The sequence below is a fragment of the Gossypium hirsutum genome, chromosome D09, assembly GCF_007990345.1.
Source record: "Gossypium hirsutum isolate 1008001.06 chromosome D09, Gossypium_hirsutum_v2.1, whole genome shotgun sequence".
Taxonomy (NCBI): Eukaryota; Viridiplantae; Streptophyta; class Magnoliopsida; order Malvales; family Malvaceae; genus Gossypium; species Gossypium hirsutum.
In genome coordinates, this window is record NC_053445.1 from 510723 (window position 1) to 533004 (window position 22282).

Below are 22282 nucleotides of genomic sequence, written 5' to 3' on the forward strand. Positions count from 1 at the left end.
AAAACTGCGGAGTAACTTGACAACTTCGTTTGAGGTGTTCCCGATCTCCAAAAATCACGAAATTAAATTTAGAGTGTCCTTATATATTGAATTTTTGATCTGGAAATTTTGGGCACCAAATTCAACCCGCTAAATCTTTTTTTTAAATTTTTATTGAATTTCGTATTTTTTGATTTTTTTGACTTTTTGACTGATTTTTTTGCGGGAATAATTTTTTTATATTCAATCACAGTGCCAAAAACATGTATGTAAAATTTCAGATCAATCGGATAACGTTTACCCACTCAAATGAATTTTTTTTGAACAATTTTTCTGGGTAAAACTGCTGTTTATGCTTTAAAAAAATAGAGATCAGTTTAGAAATCAACCAAGAACACCCAAAACGCCCAAAATCTGATACCAAATGATACGGGGTTGCGCGCGGACCAAGATCGAGTTGCCAAGTCACGAGAAACTCCTACGAAAACCCTAAACAATCAGATCCGAAACGAAACAGAAAAATTAAAAGATTAGAACTTTGAATTTCCAGATCTGAAATAAAATCCCCAAATCAGCAAAGAATCAAATTGAGAATAGAAATAAGTGTTAGGGTTCTTGAAACCCTCAAGGAGATTGTGATTCTGCCCAATTGAACACCAAGATAGTTTTCCCCAAATTTCGACAATCTAATTTCACCCAAAAAGAGTATGGAAAAACCCTAGAAATTGGAGATTTTTGGGCTGATTCCTTAAGATAGAAAAAGGCTGAAAACACAATAAGAACAGAAAATAGATTAGATAATGATTCAGCACAAGAAGAAATAAAGAAAGAATTGACAGTAAGAAATTAAAAGATAAGTCCTAAGAAGCCTTGAAATCTCGAAAGATCTCACAACTCCCTTCAAACGGCTCTAATCTCCCCTCCAAAGAATATCAATGGCAAGAAGAAGGTTGAAGATGGCTCCCACAATCAAAAAGATTGTTAAAACAACTTCTAAAGAAAACTCAAGAGAAAATCCTTGAAGAACTCAAAGAAAATTCTGCTCTCAACAAATCTGAAATTTTAATAATAATGATAAGTGTTTAACAAGGTGGACAGTCATGCCTTTAAATAGGCCTTATAACTAGTCCTAATCTAATTAGAAAACTAAAATAAAAAAAACTCCTAATTATTTTAATATGGAAATTCGGTCAAAGGTCATTTTATCTGGGACTCTTGGACTGAATATTGACATAAAAATTTAAACTAAGTAAATAAATAAATAAATAAATAAAAATAAAAATAAAACTTTACAACTTGGGCCACTTTGACAATTTGGCCTGATTTTCAACTAAGTATGGATGGATTTCTTGATTGGGCTGGGAATTTGCTTATTGGGCCTCGCCTTCAAGAATTTGGGCTTTTGTGACTCGTATCACCCTATGTCAAAAATATGGTTGTGAAATGAAATGATGACAAAAGCAAACTCCATCATAAGGTTTTTGTAAGAGGTAGTGGTATGAGTTTACCCATCAGTAATCAAGAAGATACTAAATTGCTATTGTTAAAACATGGTCAGCTAGATGAGACCATGAACCAAACTGCTACTGTAATCACTAATAATGTGCACCTGACCTGTCCAGAGAAAGGTACAATCCATGCTTCATCACTTTTTACAATTTATGCTACTATATGTTATTGCTACAATGAACTATCTTCCCAACAACCAATGTAATTCTATGAATAAAAAGGCTACAATCCTTCTTAGAAAAATTGTAGAGATGGTGGAATTTAATCTGGGCCAGATAGTCTATGATGAGATCATTAAGCATGATAAAAAGGTGCGTGGGAGATATTTGATGCCATTTTCATCCTGTTGAGTAATTTTCCGTTATGTCTCATTAAAGGGGGCAATCGAATATTTATATACATGGTTACTGTTCATGAAATTGATGTTCTTAGTAGACTCTATGCATGCTGGCAAGTGTACTGTCCTAGCTTGGCTGTTGGACTTCGTGTCCCCACATGCGAACTCTTTAGGTATATGTGAGCTGAGACGCGAGCTTTTTTGCGAGCGCCCCCTGACACGTACGAGCCGAAATCATGAGCTCCCCTTGCTGACTTCTCACTGTAAGGCTTGTACGCATGCATTTGGTAGGACCTAGTCGAGTCGTGGGTAGGCGACCCAAACCTTATATGGTACTTGGGTTGGTGATCATAAGTACATAACAATCTAGCCCCCCTATTGGGTCGAAGGAAGGTTATACAGTGGCGCTCATTAGAGTCATCACTTTACATTTATACAGCTTGTTGAGTACACAACGACTATTGGAACATAACGTTAACTTTGCCATGTGTATGGGTGGATTGCACCTCTCTGTATCTGACCGTTGATGCTCTTTGGCTATTTGAATCGTCAAAACGTAGGAAAGAAAAAATTCTTTAAAAAGAGGGGTTTTTGGAAACCCTAAACTTGCAAATTTAACATTTTTTGCAAGCAAGCTCAATTGAGGCTTTCTTTAAGGTAAATCTTGATAACTTCCTCGCCTTAAGTTTTATCTTTCTTCTATATTTTTTCTTTTCTTTCTACATTAGAAATATGTCGAGAATGAGGGGGTTAGTGGTCGTATAATTTCTGTTACCCACTAAGAGAGCATGCTTCGAAGGTCATTGTAGAAGCTAATTTCTTCATCTGCACTACAAAAGAAGAAGAAATGTGTCAAGCTTTGGACATGTGGGGGATTCAAATTCCTAATTTTACTTATGAATTCTCCATTCTTGAGGGGCCACATAAGCATGGTGATACTAGTGATGGCAGCTTCTTACTCCCCCTACATGCTCTGGAAGTCGGGTTCTACTTGCCATTACATCTGTTCTTCTGTCATGCCTTTTAAAAGTACTAGATCGCTCCTGGTCAACTTTTTATGTTCTTCTGGTGGATCGTGGTGGCTTATTTTATTGACTTCTACTAATGTAAGGAAGCACCACAGCTCGTGATTTTCCAAAGCTTATATTTGTTAAAGGCCCAAAACTAAGGGAATTTATCGGGCTTTTATTATTTTTCTCCTCACGATAAAATCGTTACTATAATTACGAATCGATGTCCTAATCTTCGATTGAATTAGGGAAAATATGTTAGGGTGAGATGCAGGCTTGTCGACGAATTTAATTTTCCCACGAAGTGGTCCACACTAATCAGGGACATATGTTCATCAAGTAAACCGTTAGGATAAATGGTGGTTCCGCCCAGCTGGAAAGGCTTCACGTTGGCAATTCCCTGGATATCGAAGATATTATAACCATAAAGAACATGTTTCGATACTGTTTAGAAAGCCTTAGCCCCAATGGGTATAGGCAAGGTGACAACTGGGAAGTTGCTGAGGCATTAGGTGCAGACCTTGAAAGACGAACATGGCCCAATATAGCCAAAGATGCCAATGATGATTTGGGTCTAATCTTGACAGAATTCAAAGAGGAACCCAAGAACTTCTTTTATAGTTATTGTAGGATGAAACCTCGCTCCTGGATTTTGGTGGTCTCATCGCAGGAAGAAAGCGATGCAAATATTAATTTGATAACTGCTCCTATTGATACTGGAATTATTGGTGGTGCAGGCACAGTTTGCAATTTTAGAAGTTAGCTTCTTTGAGGAAAATTCACAAGAAGCACAGAACTGATATGGGGTTGTTAACATGGTTATCAACGGTAAAAAAAGGTAGATAGTGGAAGCCTAGAGTCTCATCATAAAAGAAAGATAAATCATGTTGGGCCCTTTATTTTGATGGCCACTACTACTACTTCTCCCAGGCGAGCTCACCATCTGTGGCTCATGAAAGCTCTTCGATTGTTGCTTATGGTAGTTCTCCCCCTCCTACTCATCTTTGCATTCCTCATCCTTCTTTACCTCCTATTGAGGAGCCATCTATCGAAGATGACGGTGAGCTACTACCAGGTCACGGGTGTCTGAGAACGAGGGAATTGCAGAGTATCATTGATAAGTGGAAAGCTTCTACGCTAGAAATTGTAAAAAGGCGAATGTGTGCCGCTGAGTTATCGAATGGTTCACATAAGTCTCTGTTATCGAAAATCGATTCCTCTCTACAAAATTTCTTAACTAAGGACACCATGATCAGTTTGGGCCTTAATGAAAGTGTTGGTGAGGCAGAGGCTAATCAAAAGGACCTCCAAGGAACATTGGAGAGCACTTGCGAGCAATACCTTAAGATGAAGGAGGAAAATGAAGTGCTCTACAAGCAAATTGAAGAGCTCGCTGGGAAATTAGGGGTTGGACAAGTAAAAAATGATGAAATATTTGGCAAGGTCATGCTTGAAAAAGAGAGGAATGAGGCCTTAGATGTTGAGTTGAGGAGAGTTGTTAAACAGAATAGGGCAATCGTGAGCCGAATAATTGCAAAACATGATGTTGTGATGGCAAACTCAAAGAAAAACAGGTAAAAGCACTAAAATAATTCAAGGAGACTCTAGAAACTTTAAGTAGTCTCACTATTGAGCTCAAGTCAAACATACTTCTGCATACTCAAGTTGTGGCTGACCCTTTTGATACTCGCAAATTTGACTTCGATGCCCTTTACGTGGTAGATATGAATCAACAGGGTTTTGATGTTTGCATGTAAATGGAAGAAATCAAAATATTTTTACCTTGATGAGGGTCCTACTGAGTTGAACGTTGTACCGATTAATAACAATGCCAATGTCATCACTGCACCTACTGAAAACATCAAAGTTGCAGAAAGGGGAGAGAGGGAAGATAAGATCAAGGTTAAGCCTGATAGCCTCCTAGTTGGCACTTTCATCAAAATGTATGGTTCTAAGCAATCGCATGCCAATCTCAGTGGGAATTACTACCTCTATTCCATAAACAAAGGAAAAAGTTGTTTCTCCTGTCGCAGTACGGGGCAAAGTTCGTAAAGCCCACAAAATTCTTGGTAGCTCCTCCAACCAAGCACCCCTGGCCTCACCAACTTTCTTTTTCAGGGTCATTAAATTTTCTTGTTCATCACTTCTACCTGACCATTCGTTTGTGGCGTTTTAATTGAACTTAGAGCTAAAGCTATCTGAAGATCAATACAAGATTTTTTGAAATTTCCATGAAACTGTGTGCCATTGTCTGTAATGATCAAATAGGATACACCAAACTTGTAGACAATTAACTTCTAGAGGAAAGATTCCATCTATCTCTCGGTAACGGTTGGTAAAGATTCAACTTCAATCCACTTGGTGAAATAATGCATAGCCACCACTATAAATTTCTTTTGTGCTGTGGCTATTGGAAACGAGCTAAAGATATCAATTCCTCGGGTCGCGAATGGCAGGGCCTCAACATAACTTGGAGAGGTTCCGCTGGCTGTCGTTGTGTCTTGGCATATCATTGGTAAGAGTCATATGTGCGAACCAATTGATGTGTATCCTTTTGAACTGTAGGCCAGTAATACCCTTGTCTAAAAATTTTTAGGCAAGTAGCCTTGTCTAAAAATGATCACCACAAATACCTTCATGAGTTTCTCGCATCACGTACTCAGCCTCAAATGTTGATAGACATCACAACAGTATATGCGAAAACCCCTTTCTGTATTGTACACCCTCTAAAAAGGTATACCTAGAAATTGTAGGACAAAATAAATTATTTTAATTTACCATTTCATATAATGATTCAACAACTACCTACACAGTGTTCAAATATCTAATTCATCTATTAGGAATTTTTTAGATATTTGTAGTTTACGATAATGACATATCTTGCAACCTTGCGCTGTAGCTTTGCAAGCTCCTTCTTGTCCAGATTGTCATATGTGTCTTAGAGTGTGTGATCTATTGAAGTCATCCATGTCCCTTTCTGATCTATGCACAAAACTTGTAGCATGTCATAGCTCGGGGTACCCCTGTACTCAAGCAGGATTTTCCCTCTTTTCTTAAGAACAACAAAGGAAGCTAATTTGGATAAAGCATCTACACTTGTGTTCTCACTCATTGTGAGCTGCTTTATTTGTGTTTTATTAAATCCTATGACCAATTGAGCTACAATTGAATGATATTTCTTCAATACTGCCTCATTTACCAAGTATTCACCATTCATTTGCTTCGCCACCAACTGTGAATCTGTATGGATGACCAGATCCTTCACTCCTAGTTGGCGTGCTACCTATAGAATCCTACGGTGTTGTTGGACGTTTGAAACTCAAAAGATATTCCATACTGTCACTCATTTCCACTAGGATCGGTCAGGAGTACCCTTGCTCCCAACCCCACCTTGGCTGCGGAGTTGTCAACATAAATTAACCAACTTTTTGAACTATCAGTTGTATGTACACCCTCCTAAGGTGCGCTAGCTACTAGGTTGCTTACAATAAGTGGAAAAGAGATTTCAAAACAAAGTAAAAACTCATCATGTGTCATTATATAAATAACGACTTCAATTGTTGGTGTTTGCTAATATTCGCATGAAATTGAAAATAACATACACATTTAACTTCATAAAATGTTCATTATCCAGTATTTCAAGTTATAATTTGTATTACCTATTGCGACAACAGGCTTCTCGAAAGAACACTCAACCATGAAGTCAGCTAATACCTTCCCCTTTATTGTTGTTCTCGGGGCGAACTCCACTACAAATTTAGTTAATTCAATGCTCCATTTTTTCACCCTTCTCGAGGTATCAGGTTTGGATAATACTTCCTTCATAGGTTGATTAGTCATGACAACAATCGGATGAGCCTAGAAGCACAGGTATAGTTTGCGAGCTGCAACAATCAAAGTAAAGATACATTTTTCTATCTTTGAGTACCCCAGTTCACCATTTTGGAGTACTTTGGTAATGTAGTACACTAAGAATTGACGAGCACCTTCTACTCTGACCAATACTACTGCAACTATCTCCTCCAAGGTAGCTAGATACAAATAGAGGGTTTCTCCCACCCACAGCAACTTCAAAAGCAGTGGGGAGGTAAGGTTCAAATTCAGTTCTTCAAAGGTTGTCTGACACTCCTAAGTCTATGAAAAGGAGGTTCTCAAGGCCTTGAAGAAAGGTAGGCATTTATCCGCTACTCTGGATATGAACCTGTTAAACGCTACTACCCTACTTGTGAGGCGTTGAATGTCCTTTATTGTTCGTGGATAAGGCATTTCCAAGATAGCACGGATCTTTTTCAGATTCACCTCTATTCCTCATTATGAGATTATGAAACTCAAGAATTTGCTAGCCTACACACCGAAAGCACAATTATCAAGATTCAACATCATGTTATGGGCCCTTAAAATTATGAACGCCTCAAATAAGTTTGGCACATGTTCCTCCATAATTCCACTTTTAACTATCATATCATCCACATAAACCTCAAGTTCACATCTTATTTGCTTTCAGAAAATTCTATTTACCAACCTCTGATAGGTTGTTCTTGAATTCTTAAAATCAAAAGATATGACCCAATAGCAAAAAAGTCATTCCTCAGTGATGAAAGCTATTTTTTTATCATCATGATCCAACAAAATCTGGTTGTAACTCGAAAAGGCATCCATGAAGCTCATGAACCTATGATTTGTAGAGGCATCAACCAAAAAATCAATTGAAGGTAAAGGAAAAATATCTTTAGGACACGTCTTGTTGAGCTTGGTAAAGATCATACACATTCTCTATTTTCATTTGCTTTCTTTACCATAACCACATTTGAAACCCACTTTGGATACACAACTTCCTTGATAAAGCTCGCCGATAACAATTTAGCTACCTCTTGTCTCAAAACCTCCACCACCTGTCGGAGCAAACTATTTGGAAATGAGCCTATTTTGTAGTAAACATGTAACTATTTTCTATTTATTTGAACCGTGAATAAATAAATAAAGTTAATTTCACATTTTACTATTATGTCTTTTGTATTTTCTATCTTTTATATTTTGCATGCTTAGCGAAATTGTGACAAGAAAATAATAGCTCATTGATTGTTTAAAGTTCAAACTGAAGATAAGTGGCACTGTAAAGAATGTTTACATTGCGAGAAAGACAACTTACTTCAGTAGATAATCTAAATGAGTCTGTAATCCTGTAAAAGAATCAAAATGAGCATTTGATTCAAATACTGAGAAGGATTATTATGTTGTCTACAATTCCAATTGGGGAGATAACGAGTCTTGTCTATCTGAGTAGTTGACTCCACGAATAGAGACATAGATGTATTAATTAGTAGATTGATACATTGGACTTGATCCAAGATGAATTAATTCTGAATCTGTTTGTGAGTTAATTCACTTGTGCCTTTCATGGTGTGATTTACCTAAATCTTGAATTAGTCACTGACCATGTGTATTCAACTCATGTGCTTTGATATAAGTGGAGGCTTATGCTCTAAAGATGATCGAGCCCATAGTCAGTATGTTGGGTACATGACTTGCGTATGGAATGGCTTTACTAGCAATAATAGAAGTCATAGCTCAATTAAAGAGTTAATGATATCCTCTCATTGGTATTGTGTGGATTGATAAATATGGAACGTAGACACAAGTTACTCATTCTCGAACAAGTAATTTATCGCAATCATTTGTTAACAATGATCATATTAATCATTAAGAAGATACAATGCTGACAATGAGATAAAATATGATTGAATTGAGTGAACAGATTTAACTCAAAGGAATCAAGGATATCATATGAGAGTAACACACATATGACGAGGTCATTGGACAAAATAGTTGGATGAATTGCTTTCATTAAGAGTATACAATAAGGAATTTTCAATCATGGAACTTTTTATGGACTGACTCCATGATTACATAATTGCCAATTGTTGAAACAATGCTTCTGGACATAATTGCAATCGCTAGAGCCTAATTGTATATATTTCTTATTGGTCCCTCCGCTAGCTCAACAAAAACTTGATCGGATTGCATTTGAATCAGAAGAAAATTCTACAACTATGGGAATGATTTAATTAAGTTGATTTATCAATGTGGAATTAAATTAGGTGGTCGTAAGAATTGTTCAACTAGAGATTTTTATTAAAGAATTTTCTTGAAATTTTAATTTGGAAAATCTATGTGAGTTTTGAGAAAATTAATTTTGATCAAGTAAAATAGAATTAATCAAATCTATTAAAATTGATATGATATTTTTGGAAGTTAATTTTCAAGTCAGACAATTGACCTAATGGGTAATTGAACTTAAAAATTGGACCTGAGATCGTAAATTGGGTCCGAGAGCCCAAAACCAAGAACAAGACCCAAAAACTGGTTGAACTAGGCTTAGTATATGCAATCGGGTCGACAGTCCAACTGGTGGCTGGACCGAACCGGTCGGGTCGTCATTGACCCAGACCGAATCGACAGCAGCAGAACTAGCTCGGGGTACCATAAGGGTGTCACACTTGCGCCACCCGACACGGTGGTGCCGGTGGCTGATATGGCGGCGTCCCGGTGACTGAAGGCGGTTGGTCATCAGTGGTTAAGCAGTGGAAGAGTTACATTCCTACTAGAATTCTACCAGAGAATTTGATTTCAGATTAACTATTCCAAAAATAATATTATGTTAATAGTTTCTTATTAAATTTAATTTAATACTTATCTCAATAGTATTTTATTAATTTAATATTAAAGTGATTATCGTAATATTAAATTTAATTTAATGTTTATCTACAAGATAAGCATTCTATTATTTTAATATGATTTAATATTAAATTTAATCTAATATTTATCTGGATAAATATTATATTAATTTAATAATAAAGTGATTAAGTTTAATCATAGTTGAACTCTCTAAACTCTCCGTATATAAAGAGAGCCCTGAGTAATTATTTACACATACTTGAATTCAAGAGAAAGTTGTAGAGAGAAAATTCTCTGAAGAAATTATTCCAGAAAATTTCTAGAGATATTTTTCTGATTTACAACTTGACCAAAAAGTTTAGAGAAATTGCAAAATTTCCCCATTGGTAATTTTTGTGAAATATTTTTAGATTCAAAGCGAGCCCACACTAGGCAGAAGTGAGCTTGACGATAGTAGAGAAGACTACTCGGTTGAAGTACACATCCTAGACGAATCAAAAAGGTACAATTTTGATTAAATGTTTATTACTTTAAATATCACAAACAAGATCCTACTTGAAAAAAATTTAACATCACAACCAAGATCCTACTTCGAAAAAAATGAACACTGTAGTTTTTCCCTAAATTTATTTTTCGCTATGTTTTCCATACCCATTTTTCTAACAATTGGTATCAGAGTTAGGTTGTGTTCTATTTATAAGTATAAACAGTTAATCAAAATAAATTTCTCTTATTCTTGAATGATTTGATTACATAAAAAGTGACATTCTTTAGATCTTATGCATGTTTTGAGTTATATATGGGAATGGATGCAATATTATATATTTGTTATATAATTGTTTTTATTGCCAAGGTTGTGCTTCTTAGGAAATAGATCGTGGACTATCATCTCCACATATTACTGTATATATTTTTTAAAATTCATAAAATTCTTAAGAGTCAGAAACAAACATAGGACTTAAATATAATTTTTCCAAAAGAAGTCCATGACGAGGAAAAGATTTGATGGCGATTGAAAACCTAAGGAATGTCTTGTGGTTAAAAATTATGTAATTTTATTTTTCCATTTATTTTCTAAAAATAAAACCATGGAAACCTTGGCTGGCAATTTTATTTTAATTACCTATGTCATTATATATCTGTTTTATAATTGTTTATAATATTTATATTATGTAATGTTATAATTGTGATATATATATGAGATGATCCACAGTTGATCGATTAAAAATAAGAAATGTGGTAATGAGAAAATACAGGTGTTGTATTGTTCTATTCACTTCTTTAGGTTATTCGATAACTGTGAGAAGCTGTGATAATGAGAAGCTGCATGTCTAGGATTGGCTTTGGCTAGGAAATGCTTGGTTTTTAAATGGTCAATTTTGACTCACCGCTTTTTGTTGGGACCTTACCTGGTGCACGATTTGCATTCACTTCTTAGGTTTTTCCCTTAAAAGAAAAACTGTAGAGAATCAAAATTGTTTGTTTTAAGATTGATTGATTCTTATGAATGGATATTATTTCCATAGCATGCCATGCATATATTGGAAGCATGTTATTTAAATTAGGTAAGAATACCACTAGGACTATTGTATGATCATTCTTGAAATTTGGGATAAAAAATCTTGCATGTTTCTAAAATATTGAGTGGGAAAGGGTCATTGAACAAGATCTAAGACCTCTATTGATGATCCCTAAGTAGTAGCATGATAAAGTTTCAAGTCGGTTCCTACCCTAACCGCACCCCAAAGTAAACTTTGTAATGTGGTTCACTAGATGGGGTTTCCTTTTAAGGACAACTAGTCATGTATGACTTTCAGAGAGATTGTCCCAAGATGACTCACAAATGAACGCATGTTCATGATAGGTGTTGAGTTAATGTTTATACACTCAAGATCATCTTTTATTAAATAGTTTCCCAAGAAAAAATATTTATGCTAGAGATGATGGTCAAACGTTAAACGATCGTTAGTTCGTGTGGAGTCATGAGAATTGAGATTCACGAATTGATTGGATGTAATCCATGTTCTTGCTAGTTAATCATGGGATCCCAAGACGACATGGTTGATGGGTGTGAGAATGATCGTAGCAACGGGAAAAATATTTTTTTCAAGATTTTAATACAAGATGCATGCATCATACTGCATTCTTGATATGTTGCTAAAATGAAAAATATTTGTATAATACAAAGATAATAATTAGTAAAATATTTATTTTTTTTCATTTCAAATATCTCTCCCACTCAAGTTATTAGCATTCTTATTAAGAATAAATTAAATGAGAATAACTTTCAAGAATAGGAATAACTTTCAAGAATGGAAATGGAACTGGCTGATAGTTCTTAGTTGTGAGAAACACAAATTCGTTCTTGGCGAAATGTGCCCTCCTGAATCTCAGCCCAAAGTGAGAAATCACTGGAGATATTCTGACTAATTGCTCGATGTTATATATTAGCGAACATGAGTAGTGTGTTGCAAAAACAACACAAGAAATTTTGTACTGCCAAAGAGATCATGATAAATTTGGAGGATTTTCTCGGAGGCCAAGTCACATTGGCTCAACAATCCGTTATTACAAATTTGATGAATTCTCAACAGAAAACCAGCACTCTGGTCAAAGAACATATGCTTAAGCTTTTGGGACTCTTTGCGGAAGCAGAAAACAATGGGGCTGAACTAGACGTGAGCACTCAAATTGAAATAGTGTTCAAATCCTTAACCAAGGAGTTTGTTGGTTTTAGGGTTGCTTACAACTTGGGGAACTAGGCACTTACCTTAACTTAGCTCATGAAGGAATTACAATCTTATGGTAAGTTGATTCAGAAGAAACCTGAAACAAATTTAGCTATAGGGCCCTCATCCTCTAAGAGGAAATAGAAAGCTAAGGGAAAGAAGAAACCGAATAAGTCTTTGGTTCCACCTCGTATGGATAGGAAGAAGGCTAAAAAATCAAAAGATCCTAAAAAGATCAAATGTTTCTACTACAACAGGAAAGGGCATTTCAAATCAAATTGTAAGGAATATTTGGATTACCTAGTAAAAAAGGACAGAGGTATGGAACTCTTTGTGGTTGAAGCTTGCTTAGTGGAAGAATCAATTGACAACTGGGTTATTGATTTTGTAGCCACTAACCATGTGTGTGTTTCTTTACAATAGTTCAGTGAAACGAGAAGTTTGCGTGACAGAGGCCTATTGTTGCAGATTGGAGATGAGAGCTATGTTTCAGCTGAAGCAATAGGAGATGTTATTTTACACTTAAACAATTTTATGAAGATTGTTTTAAAGAACGTGTTTTATGTACCTCATTTTAAGAGGAATTTAATTTTTGTAGCATGTTTATTTTATGACGGTTATACTGTGATATTCAATAAAGAGATTGCTATTCATAAAAATCGTTCTTTCATCTGTAATGGATGGATAAAAAACAATCTCTACTTTATCAAACCAAATAACTACTCAATGCTTTAAACTAAAATAGTTAATAAACAGCTTAAAAATTCTTACTCTAATGAGGGGTACCTATGGCACTTAAGACTTGGTCATATTAACAAAGAAAGAATCACTAGACTCATGAAAGATGGTCCCTTAAATATGCTTAAGGAAGTTAGTCTTCCACAATGTGAATCTTGCTTGGAAGGTAAAATAACTAAGAGGTCTTTTAATGCGAAAGGTACAAGGGCCAACCAACCTTTAGAACTTGTGCACATTGATGTATGTGGTCCCATGAGCATCAGTGCCTGAGGAAGTTACAATTATTACGTGACTTTTATCGACGAATATTCTCGATATAGATATGTGTATCTAATGCACCATAAAAGTGAAACCTTTGATAAATTTTGAGAGTTTCGTGCGAAAGTGGAAACACAATTAGATTTATTCATAAATAATCTTCGGTCTGACCAAGGTGAAGAATATTTGTCCGATGAGTTCTTAGAATACGTCATAGAGAATGGGATTTTATCCCAATTGACTATGCTAAGCACTACACAGTAGAATGACATAGCTAAGAGAAGGAATAAAACTTTGCTTGACATGGTTCGTTCAATGTTAAGCTATTCACAACTTCCTACTTCCTTCTTGGGGATATGTGATACAAATGGCTTGCTATATTCTGAATGATGTGCCAACCAAGTTTTCTTATAAGACACCTTATAAACCGTGGCATGGAAAGAAACCGCTCTAAATCACTTTAGAATATAGGGTTGTCCAGTACACATTCTGGATAAGGATGCAAAGAAGTTGGATGCATGGACAAAATTGTGCATGTTTATAGGATATTCAAAAGGAACAAATAGAGGATTATTCTACAAATTGAAAGATAATATGATTAAATTTTCTACTAATGTTACTTTACTTAAGGAAAGTTACATGGACAACTTTAAGCCTCAAAGTAAAGTGGTACTTAAGAAACTTTCGAGAGTGTTAGAACAATCACCAAGTTCAAATCTTGATGAAGTTATAGAAAAACCTGCAAACGATCAACAAAATAGGGGAATCTGTTGTAGTGGGAGAGTTTCTAAGAAACCAGACTTCTTCATCTATGATGATAGTAGTTATAATATAGAAGCCAATCATGAGGATGATGATCCACTCACTTACGAAGAGGCTATGCAAGACTTTGATTCCAAGTTCTAGAAACAGGCCAAGGATGTCAAGATGGATTATATGAAATCCAATACAGCGTGGGAACTTGTAGATTTAACGATTGGGATTAAACCCATAGGGTGTAAGTATATATACAAGAAGAAGAGAAATATGGAATGAAAAGTGGAAACACATAGAAAGAAGGCATCGATTATGATGAGACCTTTTCTTCGATAGCCATGCTTAAGTTTATCTGCATACTCTTATCATTGTCGTTGCTCTAGGTTACGAGATCTAAAAAATAGATGTCAAGACAACATTTTTGAATGGATATCTTGTTGAGACCATTTACATGGGTCAACCCACTGGCTATGTTGTCAAAAGAAATGAGTAGAAAGTTTGCAAACTGCTAAGATCCATTTATAGACTTAAGCAGGCGTCCCGCTCATGGAATAAAATATTTGATCAAACGATCAATACTTTTGGATTTGAGCAAAACGCTGATAAACTTTATGTTTATAAGCGTATAAAGGACAAAAATTTGGTCTTCCTCATTTTGTATGTTGATGATATTTTACTTATCAGAAACAATGTAGGAGAATTGTCATCAATTAAATTATAGTTAGCTCAATAGTTTAGCATGAAGGACTTGGGTGAAGCTAGTTATATTCCTGGAATTTGAATCTTTAGGGATCGAAAGAATAAAATGATAGCTCTATCTTAAGCTTCATACATCGATAAGGTACTAGAACATTTTACAATGACCGATGCAAAGTCAAGCGTTCAGCCGATTACATCAGGTTTTCATCTTTCTTTAGATGATTGTCCTAAACAACAAAAGAAAGAGAACATATGAGTAAAGGTTCCATATGTTTCGACAGTTGGAAGCCTTATGTATGTGATGCTTTGCACACATCCAGATATCTATTTCGCAGTAGGAATGGTTAGTCAATATCAGGCAAATCCAGGTCTCAAGCATTTGTAATCGACGTCGAGAAATGTATTCGTTCTAGGCCGTGCAGCCATAGTATGGAGGAGTGTAAAACAAACTTGCATTGCTAACTCTACTATAAAGTCTGAGTATGTGGCTGCTTCTAAGGCAACGAAAGAAGTAATATGGCTTTGAAAGTTTTTAACCAAACTTGAAGTTATTCCTGGTACAGAAAAAACTTTAACACTGTATTGTGATAACAGTGCTGCAATAGCTAATACCAAGAAAATAAGAAGTCACAAGAGGACAAAACACATTGATCAGAAGTATCACTTGATATGAGAGGTAGTAGCCAAAGGAATTGTAAATGTGATGAATGTAGCTTCTGAAAATAACCTTGTGGGTTCGTTTACTAAAACTCTAGTAACTAGGAGTTTTAATAAACACATTGAGGATATGGGAATGCGAAACATGACGGTTTTTTACCCAAATAGGATAGAAAAAAAAAATACTGAAATGGGATGTCAGAAAAAAAATTTACCAAAATAGGTTACTTTTTCATTAGAGCCTATTTGGTAGGCGCCAATGAATAAAATAATAATAATAAAAAAATTTTAATAAAATATAATTTTATATTTTTTTAATATTTTTTTGAAAAAAATACGGGTCAAAATACGGGTCGGGTCAGGTGGCGCCTCTCAAGTAGGCGCCAATGAAGGAGCCTGATGGAGAGGCGCCAATGGTAATGTATTTTTTTAATAAATAATTTTGTTTATAATTTAAAAGGTTTATAGTTTGTGAAATTTTTAGGATATATTTTAGAAAATATTGTGAATTTTTTTATTAATTATTAATTATAAATTATCTATATTTAGTGTTTATAGTTTAGATTAGAATTTTGTATGAATATTTTAAATTTTTCGTATGAATATTATAATTTTTTTATGAATATTGTAATGTTGTATGAATATTGTAATTATTTTATAATTAAATTTGTATTTATAGTTTTGGATTAGTAATTTTTTGTATGAATATTGTAATTTTGTATGAATATTATAAATTTTTTGTATGAATATTGTAATATTATAGTTTTGTATGAATATTTCAATTTTTTGTATGAATATTGTAATTTTGTAATTTTGTATGAATATTATATTTTTTTGTATGAATATTGTAATATTCTAATATGGCACCACGCCTCCCAAATAGGCACCACCATTGGCGCCTTCCAGATAGGCGTCAATACTATGTATTATACGGGTTATATACTAACCCGGAAAAGTATAAATTATATTTTAATCAAAAAAATTATTATTATTTTATTCATTGGCGCCTACCAAATAGGCTCCAATGAAAAAGTAACCTATTTTGGTAAATTTTTTTTCTGACATACTATTTCAGTAATTTTTTTTCTATCCTAATTAGGTAAAAAGCCCGAAACATGACACATTTACTTCACTAAGGCAAGTGTGAGATTTTTGGGAAAGGTGTCCATATTGTAGTAAACATGTAATTGTTTTCTATTTGAACGATGAATAAATAAATAAAGTTAATTTCATATTTCACTATTATGTCTTTTGTATTTTCTATCTTTTATATTTTGCATGCATAGTGAAATTGTGACAAGCAAATATTAGCTCATTAATTGTCTAAAGTTCAAACTGAAGATAAGTGGCATTGTAAAGAATGTTTATATTGCGAGAAAGACAACTTATTTTAGTAGATAATCTAAATGAGTCCGTAATCCTGTAAATGAATCAAAGTGAGCATTTGATTCAAATACTTAGAAGGATTATTATGTCGTATACAATTCCAATTGGGGAGATGACTAGTCTTGGCTATCAGAGAAATTGACTCCACGAGTAGATACGTAGATGTATTCATTGGTAGAATGATACATTGGACTGGACCCAAGATGAATTAATTCTGAATCCGTTTGTGAGTTAATTCACTTGTGATGTTCATGGTGTGATTTACCTAAATTCTGAGTTAATCACTAACCATGCGTATGTAAACCATGTGCTTTGATATAAGTGGAGGCTTATGCTTTAAAAATGATCGAGCCCATAGCCGGTATGTTGGGTAGATGACTTGTGTATGACATGACTTTACTAGCAATAGTGGAATTCATAGCTCAATTAAAGAGTTAATGATATCCTCTCATTGGGATTGTGTGTATTGATAAATATGGAATGTGGCCACAGGTTGCTTGTTCTCGAACGCGTAATTTATCATGGTAATTTGTTGACAGTGATCGTATTAATCATTAAGAAGACATAATGATGACAATGAGATAAAATAGACTGTATTGAGTTGACGGATTTAACTCAAAGGAATCAAGGATATCATATGAGGGTAACACACACATGACGAGGTCATTGGACAAAGCAGTTGAATGAATTGTTTTCGTAAAGAGTATACAATAAGGATTTTTCAATCATGGTACTTCTTAGGGACTGACTCCATGATTAAGTAATTGTGAATTATCGAAACAATGCTTCTGGACATAATTGCAATCACTAGAGTCTATTTGTATATGTCTGATTGGTCTCCCTACTAGCTCAACAAAAGCTCGATCGGACTGTATTTGAATCATAAGAAATTTCTACATTTATGGGAATAATTTATTTAAGTCGGTTTATTCGATGTGAAATTAAATTAGGTGGTCGTAAGAATTGTTCAACTAGAGATTTTTATTAAAGAATTTTCTTGAAAAATTAATTTGGAAAATCTAAGTGATTTTTTGGAAAATTAATTTTGATCGAGTAAATTGGGCCTAGGAGTCCAAAATTGAGACCAAAACCAAGAAACTAGTCAAATCGGGCCCGGTATGTGAAACTGGGCCAATAGTCCAATTGGTGGCAGACGTGACCAGTGGCATCGACATTGACCCGGACTGAACTGGCTCGAGGTGCTATAAGGGTGTCACACCTGCATCACCAGGCACAACAGTACCAATAGCTACGACGATAGTGTCTGGTGGTCGGAAATGTTTGGTCGTCGGTGGTTAAGTAGTGGAAGAGTTACATTCCTACTGGAATTCTATTAGAGAATTTGATTTAAGATTAACTATTCCAAAAATAATATTATGTTAATAGTTTAATATTAAATTTAATCATATTTGAACTCTCTAAACTCTCCCTATATAAAGAAAACATTGGGTCATTATTTACACACACTTGAATTCAAGAGAAAGTTGTAAAGAGAAAATTCTCTGAGGAGATTATTCCAGAAAATTTCTAGAGATATTTGTTTGATTTACAACTTAACCCAAAAGTTTCGAGAAATTACAAAATTACCCCACTGGTAATTTTGTGAAAAAATTTCGGATTCAAAGTGAACCTACACTCGGCAGAAGTGAGCTTGGAGATAGTAGAAAAGACTACCCGGTTTTTTCATTAAGTAAAATTTTCATTAAGTGTTTATTACTTTAACTATCACAACCAATATCATGTTTTGGAAAAAATTTGAAATCTCTGGTTTTTTCTTAAATTTATTTTCCGCTGCATTTTCCAAACTCGTTTTTCCAACACAAACTTCCTCCTTTTCTACTTAACTAATTTTACCTCTAGGAGTACATTTAACTTGTGGATTATCACCTAGGGGTCCACGCCTGACATAAACGTTGCTGACCAGGTAAAAACGTCTGAATTCACCTTCAGACACCGGACAAATGTGCTCTTTTCTTCAATTTTTAACGCTGATGAAATCTTTACAATCCTTTCTTCGGTAACACAGAATAGTTGTAAAGTCTCAGCGTGATCTGCTACTTCGGGCTTCTTACTTCTCTCTTCATCCCTCGCGTCCAAGTTGTCCAAGTCCAAGGCTTGACTGACTAACTCTGCCCCTGTGAACTATGTCCTCAATTGCGGACTCTTGCTCCTGCTTAACAGATAACATATGAAATTGCATTGCAGTTCGCTGATCCGATCGTTAGAACCCCACCCCTTTCCTTATTGGAAACTTGATCTTTAGACAGAACGTTGCAGCTACCATTTTGGTCATCCTCTTTATTGGGCGCCCAAAGATGACATTATACACCATGGGGTGATCCAAAACAAAAAACTGAACATACTGCATAATCGTATATTCGCCATCCCTAAGGTGACTGGCAAAGTGATAGAGCCCTTCACATTGACTAGATTGTTCCCAAAACCATACAACGGGCTTGCTTTGGACAAAGCTTGCTCTTTCAACCCCATTTTTGATACACTTCTCAAGATAGCACATCCACTACGCTCCCACTATCTACAAGTATCCTTTTAACCTCAAAACCTGCGATCTTCGTAGAAGCAACCATCGGATCATTTCCATCTTCATCACAGACTAACTCTTCATCATCATTACCAAATTCAACATTCCATCTTCCTTGATGACATGACCTCTTAGGGGCACTAACAGACATTACACTTCTCATGTGAGCCTTTCTCTTTGCATTAGAACTTTCCAATCTTTATCTATATCTACAATCACATGAATGGTGCATTTGACCTTTTGTGTACCCTAAGAATCACCACGCGAACCCTGACCCTGCTGAAAAGTACCTTGATCAACAAATTCTGTGAGTTCAATTTTACACTGCCTCTTCAATAACATCCTTCAAAGTGAAACAATCTTCAGTTTTATGCCCAGCATCATTATGGAAGGTACATTTCTCTTTTGAATTTGACCTTCTTGTGCTATACCTCATCGGATATGGTTTGGGCAGGACATCAAGACTCATCGGAGATGGGTAGCATTCAAAAGAGTGTAAACCTTGAACCTGCCCTAGGGAATGTACTTCCTAGTATGTTCTGGTTGAGACCTCTAAGGAGCCTTGGGAGAATTTCCTTGCGTCTGTGCTCTCTGCTGCCTATCACCTCGTGCTCGCAACGACTGGTTAGGGGGTCTGCTTGCTGTGAGCTCCCTTATGGTTCCTAAACTATCTGTCTTCCCTTTGAAAGGTGCTACGCGATGCCCTTTTAATCTCCTCTAGCTCTGCGAACTTGTGGGCTCATTCTTATAGGTCTACCAAACTCTGGGTCTATTATTAGTAAAGGAGCATGGCATATGGTCATTTTGTACCCCCCATAATGAAAGCATCGAGAGCCCACTGATCCTCTAAGTTCTTCGTGTTCAAATTCATCACATGAAACCGCTTTACGTAGTCTTGGAGAGATTCGCCTTCTCTTTGTTTCATGGATATCAACCCCATAAGCATGCTAATGATCACCCTATGAGCCCTGAATCTTCCGAGGAACATTTGGCCAACTGGGAGAAATTTCAAACTGAGCCTTGAGGAAGAGACAAGTACCAATCCTTCGTACCTCCTTTAAGTTTCGTGGAAAAAGCCATGTATTTTTCCGAATTCGATGCTCCTAGCATGTTCATATAATCCATGTACTACATCAAGTGGGCTTGTTGGTTTCTCTTCCCTTTGAACATGTTCTTTGAGACTTTAAAATCATGTGGCAAGTTCATTGTTGCTAACTTAGGGGCCAATGGATTGTTAGAATAGAAAAGTCAATCCATGTCCTAAGACTCAGGGTGCAACACTCTCACGTCTCGTCGCAACTCATCCATCTCGTTCTTTTATTCTCTCGCATGCATGCCTGAACCTTTGTCCTGCGTATTCACATTATCGTGGAAATCATAATTGTCAGAATGCACCTTTCTTCTTAACTTCTCTTTCTACTTTAGTAACTCTTGCTAAAAAGTCAATTGCTGTTTAAACCATGCATTCTGTGCAACCATTTGTTCTTTCATTAACTTCATCTACTCTTGAAGAGCAAGAAACTGTTGTGGCGATGTTTCTTGGTTAGAAAGGAGTGCTAGACCGTGACCAGAGGATATGTTCAAGTCCAACGAACCAGAAACTCCCTGATAAGTCACATTGCCAAAGTTCTCTAGTCGATTGACAAATTAGCCGACAAACAAGTCTACCTCATTAAGTTGACTACCGACTGCAGCTTGTTTGGATGAAAGATTAAAGGGGAAGTAGTCATTTGGGTGAGCCATTGTAATTTTTGTGAAATTTTTTTCTCAAACTGAAAGAAATCTTCTAGCTTAAAATCTATCAACGCTCACTGTCCCAATTGTTGAGTAATTTTTCGTTGTGTCTCATTAAATGGGATAATCAAGTATTTATATACACGGTTACGGTCCATGGAACTAACGTTCTTAGTAGACTATATACATGTTGGACACATGTACTGTCCTGGGCTGCTTGTTGGACTTCGTGGCCCCAACATGCTAACTTCTTAGGTATATGTGAGCTGAGACTACAAGCTCCCTTTGCGAGCACCCCCTGGCATGTATGAGCTGAAACCACGAGCTCCCCTTACTGACTTCTCACTGTAAGGCTTGTACGCATCCATCTGGTAAGGCCTAGTCGGGTCGCGGGTAGGACTTGAACCTTATCTGGTTTTCAGGTTTATGATCATAACTACATAACACATCCCTAATTTTTGAAGTCCTCTTCAAACAAGACCCTTGCATTTTCCTTGCCACTGAGCATCATGAGAAGTCAATGCCTAAGCTCAAGTTTTCACACAAGTGGTTGAAAGGTATCGACCAATGAATATTAAAAAAAATTATCAATAGAAAGTACCTAAGGAGCAAAAAGTGCCTATTTCCTGGCCCCAGCCTATTCCTTTTAGAATCTAAAAGAGAATAACTAACGAGCTTACTTCCTATATCAAGGCAAATGATCAACATATTTCCAAATTTAGAGTAGAAGCTAAGGTTGTTCGAAAGATAAGAGATAGACAAAAGGCCCTCTATACTGATATCCTTTCTTTTCTCTATAAAGATTGATTTGGCAATATTTTTTATGAAAATGGGGAGATAATGGAGCTAGCTGAAGGGGAGACTGATGTTGTTGTTGTATTTGTTTTTATTTTATTAATTTGTTAATCTCTTTGAATCGCTTTTTGGGATGTTTGTAATTTGAACTCTAAACCTTAATGAACTGCAAGCTATTGGATGGATGATTTTACTCAAGCCACAACTTACTTAGTTATAATTATGGTGTTTTTATTACTAATTCGAATTTCAAACATTGTTAGACTATGGGAATTATGTTGAGGGGGAGCTTTGGTTGATTGTTGATTAAGCTTCCCATTTTAAATTTGTTTTGTTTAAAAATTTGTTAAAGAGGGTGTGCCACTTCTTTCACCACTGTGACAAAACAACAAGATATCATATTTGGAGGATTGACAATTTATTGAACCAAATCTTTAGGTTGTGTTGATACAGTATTATGATTCAAGTCCATCAATGA